Raw genomic sequence first — 16385 nt, 5'->3', positions numbered from 1 at the left:
CAAACTCACTTGAGCTTTAGCTGTGGGAATAGAGCAGCTAGATTAGCATAATAAATTTATATTAGGCATATTTAACCAGCCAATGCAGCCTCACAGCAGCAAAGCTCCAAATGTGTCCCCTGTTGTTAACATTAACATAGCTGACCACTGTGTACATGGTATTATTCATCTTGGCATCATTTCCAGTGCAGACATAACTAAGGTATTGTTATTAATCATATGCATTTCAACAAAAATAAGCTTCTGATCTTAAGACCAGAAGCTTGGTGTTAGGATCAGGAAGGGGGATGGTCTGGTTTATTACACAAAATGACACACACTGTGGATTTAGCTTTAACTAAAGCCACAAATTCCATCTTGTGCTGTAACATGACTGTGCACGTTCATCCTGATGTGTGTTTTGCACAGTCGTCCACCTCGACCACCACCTGCTTACTGTAATCTAGTTTATTAATGCGATGCAACATTTGTTGATATGTCTTGTAATTCTCATAATTCAGCCAATGATAAGGGAAGCTCTGTTTTTTTAATCTAAATGTCTACAAAAGACAATTTGGAGTGAATGATGTGACAGTGTATAACCTGGTTAGTCTGACATTTCAGTTGTTCCCATAACTGAGGCCCTCCAAGCATTAAAGGTCAATGAGTACATTAACTCCCTTTTTTTTGACACTATTCCTAATAATCCACTAAGGCATTCGAAATATCACTGAAGCCATATAATCGTAGTTTTTCTCACACAAGACAATCCCTTGACAGCAAAGAGAAGAAGGGAATAAAATGAAAACATAATAGCACAGGGGAATGGAAATGTAAGAACAAAAGGCCATTTGAATGATCAGGGACAAATTAATGAGGCTTCAACTGAAGCTGACCCAGGTGACAGGTCTGCTACATTAGTTCTGGTCTGACACTACCGGTACTTTGCGCATATTTTATGTTTGTGTGAGTGTGTATAATACATTGTCCCATGCTACCTGATCTTGTTTTCCCATGTGACATGTTGCTGAGAGAAATGATTTAGTGTGGCTCCTGGCTCTAGGAGCTCTGTCACTTGGAAAATGGTTTGTGAAAATGCAAAACAGAAAAGGATTAGCTTGGAGTGATGCCAACCCAGGCAGCTTGAGAAGAATAGCTGAGAGACAATTGCAGGGAGAGTCGTAATGGTACTTCTCAGTCTGGTCATTCATGTAGCAGTCTGTCATCATTCCTATTTCCTCTTAATGTCCCCATCTATATGCATCTCTCCATATCTAAACCGTATAGCTGCTTTCCAGGAATGGATATGGATAGATCGATGAAGGCTCCTTTGCATTCTTCAGTTTTGCTAAAGTAGTGTCTAGTTATTCACATCCGTTTCTACTGTGATCACTTTCTACTGAGTAAAAATTAATTAAAGGCTAACAAAGAAAAATCTGTCATGGTTGACTGTTTGGATGAGAACAAGGGAAAAAAGAAATACAATGCCAGGAGATATGAATAAAGGGACAAAAAGAAGATGAAGTACATGGAATCTGAAATGATGTAATGTAATGCAATGTGCCACAGTAAGACCTTAATAAACAATACACTCCCACAGAGCAGAAATAACATGTCCCAGTGAAATGATATATCACTTTGTTTCAAAGTATACAAGTATACATGAATATGTTTATTTTATTTAATGTTTTACCAATAAGAGATACTTTGATATGTAGCTAAAAAGGTTAAAAAATTAAAAGATAATTCTATTACTGGCTAAATACAATTCTTGGACCCAGTTCTAATTTGATTTGATGAAAATTTACATGGAAATTTGCTTAATTTCAGTGTACCTTAAATGTGTTTACCGGTAAAAGTATTTTCATACATGCAGTACTTCATATCCATCACACAAATCACACAGTTCATGATGACTAAAAGGTAAGGGTGAATATAGAAGGAGACTTAATAACCATGTGACAGAGAAAGCACAATGTGTATAGATAAAAAAAAATGCTCAGGTTGGTATGGTTGATAACTCACTCCCAATTTCTCCTCTTTTGGATAAGTCTTCTTTTAGAGTACAGTTTGGGTTTTTGATAAAAGTTTAGATCATACTGAAAGATGTTCATCTTTAAAAGCTAAAAACTTTCCAGCAGCTGGATTTAGTTGAGCTTCAAGAAAACAAAACCTCTGCTGCTCAGCTTTCATTCTCTGGCAGCACTGTCACTCATTGTTCAGCATCAGTGGTGTTCAGTAGCTCCTTATTCACATCCTTGATTGCGTAATTTTCAGGTCTGTCTCATCTTTGTTTAATTGACATTACAAGCAGACAGGCCAGTTCATAAAGTACTTATCCACCACCCGCAACATACACAAAGGTCAGATCCTGCACTGATGCATTCCTGCAGATGGATTTGGAAGTTTTCTGTAGTTCACCCAACTATCTCGCCTCACGTACATCAATTTATCCTCTAAATCACTAATGATAGTTCTTTGACTAAAACAAAGACTTTTTTAGAGGACAAAGGATAAAGAATAAAGGGACTGATCAACATGAACAGAAAGGAAAAGTACTGCTTGTGCACAAAAAGAAGATGCTGACAGAGCAGTATTGCTCTGCTTTCAGTTATTGCAGTCAATAAAAACTAGATCAGTCTTCAAAAGCGGCCAATGACCTCAACCGGACCACCGTACAATAATGATCAACATTGATTCATGTTCATACAGAAGGTCATGCATTCAGTTTGCGGCCGTTCAGTTTGTCAGCATAGAAATTAATTGTGGCTATTCCATTCACAATTATTCACAGTATGTGAATAATTACTTGTTATAGTTACGTGCTAGGTAGTTACATTCACTGCAAGTTTTGAGGATTTTATTACTAAAGCTAAATTACACATTACGCTCATTTTAGAACAACTCTGCAGCTGCAGCTCAGATTGATGGGTCGTAACAACACTGAAACGCTTCCACCATTTGACTGTATCAGCACCTGATTATTCAGCAGCCTTCTTCAGCCTCTAATTATGCAGCATAGTCTGAAATAGATTGTAGAAAAGCACACTGGAGAATTTGTGGTAAAAGTATGACATATGACAATTACCTGCAAATAAACCTTTAGAGGTAACCTGAGAGCCATTGCAAGAACAAATCTTTATTTATATTCCTATGGAGTGCACCATACTGCTGCATATTTGAATAGTTAGAATGGTCGTTCAGTTTGAATGTCACTCTCATCACCCTGCGGTACATATAATAGTTTTTCACAATAAACACACTGAACAATTTCCCAGTGGCAGCTTCATTTCTTATTTTAGCAAACTGTTTCTGTGATGTCTGATCAACCTGCTTGTTGTGAATGTGAAACATTATGTCTGATAAAATATTAAAGAGAAAATATTTTGCTGAATTTTCTTCTGCTGATGGCAAGACATAGCAGTACTGAAAAAGTATAGTGGTGGGAATATTGCTTCCAACCACACAAAAGGTCAGCAAGAGTGCAGGTTTTGTATAATAATTATAATATTAATAATAATAGGAATGTATACTTTATTAATCCCCATAGGGAAATTACTCCTCTGCATTTAACCCATTCACTCAGTGAAGTAGTGGGCAGCCACCAATCCAGCGCCCGGGGAGCAGGATTGGTTTTGAGGTTCTTTTGAGGTTCTTGTATGTTCTAAGCAAAAAGATGCTGAGAGAGCTGAGAAAGCTCTGTTATCCATTTGTAAATTGAATATGAGTGTGATGTGATCTGATGTTCAATTCATATCCTAACTTCAATTCAGTTCAATTCAATTTTATTTATATAGCGTCAAATCATAACAACAGTCGCATCAAGGCGCTTTATATTGTAAGGTAGATCCTACAATAATACATACAGGGCAAAACCCAACAGTCATATGACCCCCTATGAGCAAGCACTTTGGCGACAGTGGGAAGGAAAAACTCCCTTTCTGTGAGAGAAGGAAGGCGGGATAAAAGACATGCTGTGCCAAAGATTAATAACAGGTATGATTTAATGCAGAGAGGTCTATTAACTCATAGTGATCCAACCCTAACTATATGATTTAGCAAAAAGGAAAGTTTTAAGCCTAATCTTAAAAGCAGGGATAGTGACTTTCTCCCGAATCCAAACTGGAAGCTGGTTCCATAGAAGACTGACAACTGAAGGCTCTCCCTCCCATTCTACTTTTAAATACTCTAGGAACAACAAGTAAGCCTGCAGTGTGAGAGTGAAGCACTCTAATGGGGTGATATGGTACTACAAGGTCATTAAGATAAGGTTGGGACTGATTCTTCAATACCTTGTATGTGAGGAGCAGAATTTTAAATTTAAATCTGAATTTAACAGGGAGCCAATGAACGGAAGCCAATATAGGAGAAATATGCTCGCTCTTTCTAGTCCCTGTCAGTACTCTTGCTGCAGCATTTTGGGTTAACTGAAGGCTTTTCAGGGAGTTTTTGCGACACCCTGATAATAACACAATAATTACAGTAGTCCAGCCTGGAAGTAATAAATGCATGAACTAGTTTTTCAGTGTCACTCTGAGACGAATCAAATTTTAGAGATATTGCACAAATGAAAGAAAGCAGTCCTATATATTTGTTTAATATGTGCATTGAAGGACATATCTTGATCAAAAATGTCTTTAAGAGATTCCCTCAGTTTAAGTGATTGGTGTGTTATCTGGCTTCATTGATAGATAAAGTTGAGTGTTATCTGCATAGCACTGAAAAAACTCTTTCAGCTTTGTCTATGAGTATACAGTCATATATTATGTAGTGATTTAGTAGTGTGGTGTAGTGATGTAGTGACATTTCCCTAATAAGTGAAAACTTGCCAGTGTGATTATCATTTGATTGTCAGATGATCACAAATCTGTTTGGAGTTACATCAGTAAGGACACCTGGTGAGTTCTAGTGGTGTACTCAGGTGGAAGTGTCAAAATTGAGGACTAAGGGATCTTCACTAAAACAGACTACATAGGAGTCTTCAATTTTACATGTGACTCAGGTGGCACATACCTGAAATTAAATCCCCCCATAGTAGGAGTCATATTGACTTTTCAATAAAACCAGATTTATTACCAGGCTGTCATCCAATCCACAGGTTTGCAGTTTGATATTAGCACAGTGTCTAAGAGTGTGTTTCTTTTTTTAAAGGAAAAAAAAAAAAAACAGTTCTAGATAATGTAATAAGAAAAGGGAATTATTTTGTGATCCTTCACTGACTGATCAAGCTTATGTTGTGTGATAATGACAAAAGTATTGTTTAGTCGCCTATGAGAAAGTATACTGTAGTGAGAAAATGGAAAACAGCCTAAGCTATTCAGTTCGATACTAATAATGTTGAACATATTTAGTCTGGGACAAAGTCGGATGTTGTAATGAATATTATGCTAGATAAAAGGATTCTAGCAGGTGTGTAATCCCACATTTTATTGTAACATTAAATTCTTTTTGGTCATGAGACCTGAAGTAGATTTGACATCAAAGTAAATAGCAGGCCTTTTATATATAAATAAAATTGAATTGAATAGAAGGCCTTAGAGACAGTGGCATGCAACTTCAGATTAGGAATAGAGGGTTTCATTGGCTAGATATTAAGAAATATCATTGAGTGAGAAAAGGTATGTCTGATATCTCAAGGTATTAAACCATTTTCAGTGCTTAGTATTACAAATGAAAGTTTTGTGTCATTACGGGGTTTCATATTTTCCAAGAAACCATTCATCACTACTGAGCGAACACTGTTTACTTTGATTTTGTTCTAATCTATCGCTATGGGCTCATTGTTAGCCTGAAAATAGGCAAACAATATAACTGATGTGATGTGAAGAATTAGAAATGATAGATTATCATTGATTACCTGGGTTGATGCAACTATTAATCATTTCCATTTGGTCTTTAAAACAGGTCTGGGTGTCAAGGTTCTGGGTCGGTTCGACCCAGCATTCTGTGTTTATTATGTTTATTAGGTTTATTCTTGAAGGATCGTTTTGTTACCTTTGTGATCTGTTGGTTATTATTTGAATTCTATGTTTCTGTTTATTCATGTTTTAGAATTTGTTCTTCGGTTGTGTCTCACGTTTAGTTTTGTTCAGGTTCCATGTGTTATATTCTGTCTGTCTCTAAATGTCAAGTCTGCGTCTTTGTGTAGTGTTTTCTTGTTTCCTGTTTTATTGTGAAGGTCTGCGTCTCATGTGAGTGTGTTCAGTTTTACGTCCCTTGTCTCGTGTCGTTAATTACTCCCACCTGTGTGTAATCTCCCTGTGTTTCTCTGAGTGTATTTAAGTTGTGTCTTCTGTCATTGTAGTCGCTGGTCCGTCTGTGTATCCACCATGTCTCACTCGTGTATTTTCCCTGCTGTCCGTCGTCATTCTCCGCTGCTCATCCTCCTTCATGTTCATGTCCTGGTGTGTGTTCACTAGTTTAGTTGTTCTCAGTTTAGATAGCCTTCTGTTCCTTTTGCCGTTTGCCCATTTTTATTTTGTGTTTATTAAACCACCCTCACACCTTTACAAGTGCCTGCGTTTGGATCCTCCTTTATTTCTTCCACATCTCACTCGCCGTGACACTGGGATCAGCCCATTAGCATAGTGACTCAGCTTTGTTACCAAATAACAAAGTCAAACTGAAACGCTCCTCCAACTATCCACACCCAGTTGAGCATAGCATTATTAAGGGCATCATAGCTGCTGCCCTGAGGTCACTATAAGTAAATAATACAAAATAATAAATACTAACTGACACTGAAACTTAATACTCATTTGCACAGACGTACATATACACATTTGCAACAGCATCGATACAAACAGTGCCATTGTTGCCTCCTCCAGCTGACACACATGTAAAACTACATTTTTTTTTCTTTTCATCTCATCTTATCATTTTATTGAATATGATTTGTATATTCAGTCACTGTCTCTGTGAAATAAACTGTGAAATAAAATTTATAATTAATTCTGTATTATCAAGTTAATGCACATTTTTCATTTTTTGTCTTTTCTAATCTGAGATTTGCTGCAAACAATGAATGTTATAATCAGGTACAGAAACCTATTTTTTTTTTATCAACTATATATATATATATAATTGATACATTTAATTTAAAAACAATAATTTTAGAAGGGGAGGAAAATCAGCAGTTATTTTGGAGTTTCAAATCGTCCTGTAGGTCATTTTTATATGTTATCATTATATTGTATTTTCAACTTTTTACTCATTCATTTTTCTGTGAAAGTGAATTTTCAGTGCTGGTTTTTATATGCCTATAAATTTCATCATGGTGATTGAGTGCTAATGTCTTTCTTTCTTTCTTTCTTTCTTTCTTTCTTTCTTTCTTTCTTTCTTTCTTTCTTTCTTTCTTTCCCTCAACTGCTTGACACTGAACCTCTTCAATTGTGGATCCTGAAATGCAGGTAAAACATCAAGGTGTGTGTGTGTGTGTGTGTGTGTGTGTGTGTGTGTGTGTGTGTGTGTGTGTGTGTGTGTTTGTGAATATACTGGTTGCCAAACAACTTGCTCATAGTAGATTTTTCAGTGTTCCCCTCTGTGTTACTTGTTGCTATTTGTGGACAGTGAATCATTATCGTTCTACATTTCACTTCATACAGTGAGAACTTTATGGTTAGTTTGTGATGGTGTGATGAATTGCATTTATTATTTTCAACTGCTTTGGCGAGAGAACAGTTTGCAGCATAATCCCAAAGAATCCAAAGATCACAGTGCTAAACATGTCTGTGTGCAGGTCGTGTGTTCCCTGTCCTTGGTAGTTCGTAGTCAAAAGATATTTAGACAGCATCACTGACACAGCTTGTCAGTATTCCTGAGAAGAGGTCAGATTTAGCTCTGCTGTGACTTTTTAAATGTTGGTCAAGTAGCATTTGTAATTTGCACAACAGTGTAACTAATACATAATAAGCAGTTTATAGCAGGAGAATCAGTCTAATAGAAAAAGATGGATGAATTCTTTCTGTCACGCTCACACTGATGTGCAGCCTCAGGTTCAAATGCTTCTCTAAGACCACCATTGCAGAATAGATTTAATTGAACTACATGAAATCCTTTACCTTAAGAATTCTTTGTAGTTTAGAGCTGAGAAATCTGAAATAGAAGGAAAACAGCTTGAACATAGTCTGATAGGAGTTTCTTACACTTTGTATCTATTGTTGTGTATTCCATGCACAACTGAAGATCGTTGTGCTCTTCCTCTCAGAGGACATAAATTGCATTTTTTAAAAATGCATGGATGTGCTCACTGATCCAAAGATTATGCACATTCAGGCCAGCTTCTGCACAGGGGTTTGTTTCTTTTTCTTTGTTTGTTTGTTAATGCCCCAGTGACTCCAACCTGACAGATTATTATTCAAAAACTCAGCATGTGGTGCTATTGGGCTAATGACTCTCCTTCACTGATACATTTATAACTAGCAGATGTTCTATCAAAGGTCAGATTTCCTGTTTCCAGTATCAAAGGGATGCTTTACTCGAAGAATTAAAAGCACCTTTATCAAAGGCTAAGATCAGCATTGCAGGATTACACAACTCATAACACCTACGAGAATTTGTTGCCAAATTTGAACTGTTTTGTCTTTAGGAATTTACTGCAGGTTTTCTTTTCAAATTGAAAACAGCAGGATGTGTCGTGGATGTCATCTTGGGTCATGCCTAAACCAGCTACTTTGTCCAAAGTCTGTCAGATAAATATTATGTTCTATATTATGTAAAACTGTTGAATCTTTTTATATACCAAGAAGGGCAAAGACTATACTAAATTCTTGATGTTTTACGATGGTTTTATTACAATGTGATGATGTCCGCCTGCTTTTAAAACAAGACAACGATGTTTATCAAAGCATGAAATATTAAAATGGTGTATTTTATTATCTTTACCCATATGATTGGAGCAGAATTGGCTGAAAACTCTGGATTCTATAAGCTGTAAAAACTTGAACTTTCAAGATATATTCATATCATTTGTACTTTTGTGAAACTTTGTGGCGTCACCGTGATGTCATAGGGCAGTGTCATGGGGGAAAAAAAGGAAAAAGTGTGTTGTACAGCTGCCCCTTCATGTAATATATTTCTCAATATGGTTTACTCAGTAAATATTTTTATCAAGGTCAATTTTGAACTTGGTCACATGGTCAAGGTTAAATGCCAACCTACATATTCTTTCAATCTCTAGTATATTATTGTGAATTTTGAAGATGATCACAAAAAATTGTGGGTAATCTTTTAAAAAATATGTAATTTTTTTTACTGATTTTAATGTTTGGTGTGAAATTTTCACCAAAATTAAATCACCTTGAGCTGTAATTGGTATCTATCGTCACACAAAATTTGAATATGATATCTTGAAAATTGGGGATGCTAGCGCGCTAACAAACAGACAGACAAATGGAACCAGTTACCAATTACATACTCCCTCCTAACAGGAAGAAGAACCGTGTATATCTATTTCAACTGTTGAACTCTGTTCCCACTCCTGTGTTGTAAAGGAATCATCATAACTGGCATTTATAATTAATAATTATTAACACCTAGAAAATGACACTTGCATATTACACAGTACAGTATTAGTAGCAGGAAAATGCTCATCTATGCATAAATGGATTTTAATTTGTTTATTGTTAGATTGTCTTTGTCTTATTGTGGGTATTTCTCCTTAATATAAGCACCAACACACAGGAATGTAAGGGCCTACTCACACTGATATAGCACTAACAGACTCTTAAAGGGCTTTTAACTACAAGTCACACTTTAACCATATATTCACCAAGCACTTTCTTCTATATACAGTACTTCTCCACATTTATGACTAATATAACTAAATTTCTACATTGGACTAAATTAGAATCAACAGTTAACTGACAATAGGTCCAAGGATTTTATCTCGATACCTTGGGCTATTTCTTATCCTATGGAGGTATGTGCGTCCCAACACCATCACTGGTCTTCACCAAAGTGGTTCAAGGTGAATGATGTTACTGACAGCATGAGGTTCTTTACAGAGTCTCTCACACACAGACATGGCATGTATATTCTTTTTCACTGGATTAAAATTCTCTGAAACCACCATTTGCTTTGGTTTGACCCAAACTGGTGGATCCCAAATCAATCTTGGTTCACTACATGAAATTTCAGGTAGAACAGCCTCAATGTGGAAAGTGTTTTGTAGCACCTGTACAATAGTATAAACTTTGAATTTGAATAATAAAATATTCCGTATAGTGCCAGTCACTGGCAAATTTCTGTCTAAAAAGTCAATATGTACGGATTGAAAATGATTTGATTTTAAATTAGGTATTTATGGTCCTTATGTTATATATTACCAACAATTATGTCTAACAGGCCACAGGAAAGAGATCATATGATGCAGAAAAGGAGAAAGGTGAACCAGAAAACGGGATGGGGAGGTTTAATATGGCCACAGCCTGTTCTCATTCCCAGCCCCCGTGTTAAACCCTTAAATACTTTGAGCTGCGTGAAGAATGGTGGTTTGACAGTTTAATAAAGTTAAAAGGTTTCTGCTGTGGAGCTTTAGATCTACACTTTTGGCCGCCATGGTCAGACATCTATCAGAGCTGTACAAAACGTAGAAGAGGAGGAAGAGAAGACAAATTAGTCAGGCATTTTCTTTTACCCTTGAAACATAATGAGCATGTCAGACTTCCCTTGAAAAGCGATAGAGAAATATTTATGCATACGTCAGAATGCACACATAAAGCAGAAAAATCTTAGAGAACACATGAGACCTCAGGGTATTTTAATTATGCCTCCAACAGCTTAATTTGAATGAGCTTTCTGAATTAAATACAGTCCTACATACACTTGCATGCTCTGAAGAATTTCATTTCTTTTGTATTAGCTTCAAAGAATGTGTAACTGTTATTAAAAATAACACATTTATTGTAATCTTTATTATTTATTTATTTATGATAAACATTCCATCCTGATGAATTACAAAACCAAATTTCACATGTGACAACATGTTTATGCTAAGCTGCAGGGAAATCTCCTTATCTGTTGCATTTAAGAGTGTTTGGCAAGTGTCCTTTCTGGTGCCTTAGACGTCCATCTAGTACTAAGAATAACAGGTGATCTTTTATTTGTAATATTTAATAGAAAAAAATGACATTCACATGTTGAGATCTTTGTTTTTACCTGATCTTTGTTGCATTTATTGTCAGTGACGCACCTTTTTGTGATATGCAGTTATACAACTGGAAATTCCTGCATGACAAATGTTTATAAGACAAACAATTGTTTCTGCTAAATCACTACATAATTAATATTTGACTGTACACTCATAGACAAAGCTGAAAGAGTTTTTTGTAGATGTGTAGGACCATTTTTTCACAACTCGCTTGTCTGCTTCATCTCCAAAGTGTAACAAGCAGTAAGAGTTAACTGCCTGGAATTATAACTAACCCGACTCAGTTTTATGTTCAACTTATTGAAGGCCGAAAAGCCTTTAAGAAGAAATAATCAGCTAGCTGTTGTAGTAAGCGTTTCTGTTGTGAAAAGAATCATATGCACTGCGTGACAGGGTTCAATATAGCTGAATGTTGAAAATGCAAACTGCAGTATATTGGTAATAAAACATAAGACCAAGGACTGCTTTCATCAGCATTTGGAATGCTTAGATGTCAAAATGCTTACAGAGGTATTTCAAAAGAATCTGCTACTATGGGTGCTCGAGGAGCGCGGGGAAAATTATAGGTAAAAATCATATATCTATTTTTCTTTAACAAAAATGAAATAATATTATATTAATATTCAGGCTTAGTCAGTCAGCCATATTTGATATCCTTCATCGTTATTGACTCCAAAATAAATAACTACATACATAAATCAATGGACATTTTAAGTGAAAAAACAGCAACTTACATTTAAAATTGTGTTAGTTTGTTCAGTTAGTTGCTCTAGAACAGGGGTGTCGAACTCCAGGTCTCGAGGGCTGGTGTCCTACAGGTTTTAGATCTCACCCTGGGTCAACACACCAGAACTCACTCCAGGCCTCTGGAGAACATCAAGACATGTTGAAGAGGTAATTTAGCCATTTAAATCAGCTGAGTTGATTTAAAATTCACTGTGGTAGTGTGCAGATGCAAAATGACCAAATGGACAAATCAAGGGTGTGATATCACTAATTAGCGACAACATGTTGCTCCTGTAGTATTAACTTGAGAAAATGGCCTGTTACCCCACAGAAAAGACTCCAGGTGTAAAACGAATGAGGAACACATGAGAACTTAAAATTTCAGGCACAACTGATTGTAACCACAGTTGGCATGAAGTTATATTTGTAAATAATTAAAGCAAATTTTGCTGTGACAGACAACAGCTATTATTAATAAGGAAACAAAAGAAAACAAGGTACCACTCATCCATCCACTCCTGTTTTCTTAACCATCGTAGGTTCTCTGGGACACATTTTTATATATTTATCATTATTTTTATTTATATTAATAAATGCTTCCCATGGTGTTCTAATTTATTATTATTTCTGAGTGAAAAAGCAGCACATTTTAAATACACAGACGCAGGGCGATGCATATTTTAGTGGCGGCGCATTGCACAGACACATTTCTGTTTGGTTTTATGCCAGTCATCCTGCTGCCAAAAGACTGCTAATTAGCACTCTGGTATCTGTTGATTCCAGACAGTTGATTCCAAGCACTTTGTGTGCAGTATATTGTGAGTATATTATTCATTAATTTAACTTTTGTCTCTTCTGATCTTGGATGGTAGCGGCCCAACTCACACTGTATCTATCACATCTATTACTCTGTCTACAGGATTAGTAATTGGATGTTACAATAAAAACAAAGTCAGTCATCTAAACTTGGTGAAGTTTTTTGAAGTGTGCAAGGGTTGCCCCATAAAAATGTCATAAACTGTCTTAAAGAAAGTGCATATCCCTGTGTCTTATCATTAAATCTTAAATGTGGAATTAGATGATAGAGATGATGTGAAGAACCTTCCTTCAATCATACTTTTAGAAATGTAAGGAATATCATAGGTCCTACCAGTTTTATAATACTACAGAATTTGTTTAAAAGCTTCCTGTTCTCATCTGTTCACTCGCTATATTGTGACTTGTTTGCTAACGCTCAAATACTGTACTTATGAAAAGCAGAATAACTAATTAGTCACAGTTTACCGTTAGCAAGTTCCCAGTTTCCTTGACTCTCTCTCTCTCTCTAACATTGTTGCCCTTCTTTTCCAGCCGTCTTCAGCTGGTTATGACACACCTCAGCCTCTTAGGGTTCCCCACTGCACCCTAAAATATCCTTTGCCGTTAGCAGATCTCCTGCCATTATCTTGATGGTGAATTTGGAATGAACACACAAGAATACACACATACAGGAAAATCATACTTTTCTTTTTCAAATACTATTATACATTTTCTATTAGGCCTCAGTCACACGGGCCTGCAGACCGGTCAGCGCCCCCTTTAAATGGAATCACGCAGCCTCTCCTTCACAGTCTTCATACTAACAGAAGGTGGCTCTACATATGCTCTTAAAGTTATAACTTTAAACACTTTCTTAAACCAGCTTCATAGACAATGTTATTTTTTTTTTTTGGAATAGGTATAAAATAACCTGAATACATGTAGTGTTTCATGTTGACTTTAACATTATTGACTTATAGCAATGAACGATATTTAAATATCTTCATTTAACTCTATTCTTTAGACATATTTAGTGACAAACGGCAGTTTTATCAGAAATCCTTGCTTTATCAATTCTTAAAATTGAATTGAATTCCAAAAAAGTCCAAATGTATCAAGTATTTCAAAGTCCTCATCACAGTTTTCTTAATTCATATTACATATAATGCAGAACAGATTTTATGTTTTCCACATATCAAAAACTAGAATTAATAAACCTCTCCAAATTATGCATAAATTAAATTTCATAGTCTGACAGAATAAATGCTCAATACCATACTTTAGGGATCAAAGCCAATTTAAATTTGGTCTGAAGTTCTGGACTGAAATCACTGTCTCTTTACACATGGTGCTATATAAGTTGCCAAAAATAACTGGAGTCGTGTAGGTCTCGGTCAGCTATTCTATCAGTTTTAATTGTGACTGTGACCATTGCTGTCCTAGGCCTGGGGCAAGAAGAAAATATGAGTGTTATTATCCAGAGAGGTTAGTTTGATGTGTATGCCTGTGGAGTTGGCAGAGACTTGATTCTCAAAGGTTCTCTTTGTGAAAAAGGAGTGTTGAGGAACTGTAAGGAAGAGAACATAATTAAGACAAAGACTTTGACAGTTGTGCTTTGAGATGTTCAAAGTGTGGCAACAGGTTTACATTTGGTCCATTTTGATTCGGGCCATTCCACTGAAAATCATGGTAATCAAAACCTTATGAAAGGAGAAATGATGGAGTCCTTGGATCTGTTATTTTAAAAACCCTGAATGTATCTTATTGTTTATGTCATATGTTCCTTTTTTCAATAGTAATTTACATGTATACATGTATGTATTTCAATTAGTATCTAATTGAAATGTATACATCATCTGTGTTCAAACAGCCAATAAGATTGACGGAGCTCTTGATAAGATGATTTCATGATTTTATTCCTGGGTTTGCTGTTGTGTCTCCTGCTCTTGGCAGGGCTAAGAGTTCTCCTGTTTCTCCTGTTCTCACATCTTATACTCACCTGGGCCATAGTGCAAATGTGCAGTGCTATATGTCATGTAAATATGCCACAGGTATTGTAAGAAATTGAAACTCTTGTCCAAAATCTCGAGATTCAACATAGAAAGGTTGATCAGCCAGTTATACAGCAGGTACATCTTAGAAAATGGTTTTGTTCAGCTTAGAGCATGTAGGATGAACAAAAGTGAGCTGATAGGCACTTAAGCACCAACAAACAATAAATCACAGCCAGCAGCCTGTGTGCCACTTGCCTTTTCTGACTGCACTTGGCTGTATTACTTTCTTTTCAAGCCAGTCTTGATATCTGGCCAAAGATCAAATTTGAGTCCTCTGAAAGGCAAGGGGGAAAAGTCTGCCACTAAACGATCAGTTAGCAGAACACAGGCCATTTCATACAGTCTGAAAACATGAATATTTGACCCTTCATAACTTCAGAAATACAAAAATTCAGCACTGAAAGACACATTTAGCCTCTTAAAAAAGGCAACAAAATAAATGTTACAATGTTACCCACTTTAACTGTGACAGTCATCCAAAGTCCAAATCTTGGAGGGCTTAGGGGGATATTAAGAAAAAAAACCCATTGTTGATTATTTTGAGAATAAAGTTGAAATTTTGAGATTAAAGTCCAAAATGTATTTTGAAAAAAAAAAGTCAAAATATGGGGATTACCGTTGTTGTTTCACAACAAACTGCCATGGCTTCTATACTCTGTACGAAATTCCTTGTTTAGATAAGTTAGTGAAACAAACTGATCAGCCATCTTGTAATACCACATACATCCTCTTTATTGCACGAGGACGGAGCCATCGATTACCTTGCATCTGTCCATTACCAGCCATTTCCTTTTGGGCAAATCCACTCTTCCACATTTATGTGTATTTTCGTCTTACCAGATGCCGCTTCGGTCACCATCTTTTCAATGTCCGTATACTGATCAACACACTGTGTTTATCTGCTAAAAGACAAACTATTCCCTTCCTTGTTACTGAAACTGATTCTGAAGTACGCTGAGGATATAGCAGCCGTGGCAGTTTGTCTTGAAACAACAACTGTAACCTCCACAAAGGTACTGTTTATAAGGTTGGGCAACCTGCAGTCAGCTGAGACTGAAGAAGTCTCAATGTTTTATCGCATTGGCAGCAAAAGCCTTTAGAAAGACACGTTAGATCATTAAGAAGGACCATCAACTTCTACCATGATGGGGAATTATTTCATGTGACACCTTTTCATGTGAAACCTTTTCTCCTCTTCCCAAAGAATTTGAAGATTTGCTACCAAAATGTAACTGAGCAGCTTAGTAGAAGAACAGGGATTACAATGGGAAACCCGCCTAGTACATTGTTTTACTTATTAGACTTTAATTTTGTCAGTAAGCGTATGCAATATAATGCATTAATTTTTGCATGATAGCTTTGGAACATGACAATGAACAATGACACTGGAGCACAACTTCAGTCCTCCTGCTGCTGTGAAGTAAAGGAAATGTCTTTAGAAATTGGGATGGCTATAACTAAGGAGGTAGTGCAAGTCACCTAGAAATCGGAAGGGTGGTGCTCTAGTCTGTATGCAAAATACTAACGCTAACATTATATAAGCGCTCTATAACAACCAGTCCAAATTTATTGGGCCAAATGGCTTATTCTGTTTCATCAAATTTCACGCTCTCTGTAAATACTAAATGTAAAATGCCAATTCTGTTTATATATGTATATATATATATATATATATATAT

Source organism: Pundamilia nyererei, unplaced genomic scaffold, assembly GCF_000239375.1.
Source record: "Pundamilia nyererei isolate P.nyererei 1_Seehausen unplaced genomic scaffold, PunNye1.0 scaffold00182, whole genome shotgun sequence".
Taxonomy (NCBI): domain Eukaryota; kingdom Metazoa; phylum Chordata; class Actinopteri; order Cichliformes; family Cichlidae; genus Pundamilia; species Pundamilia nyererei.
The sequence above is the reverse complement of the archived record's forward strand: the minus strand, read 5'-3'. Positions refer to the sequence as shown.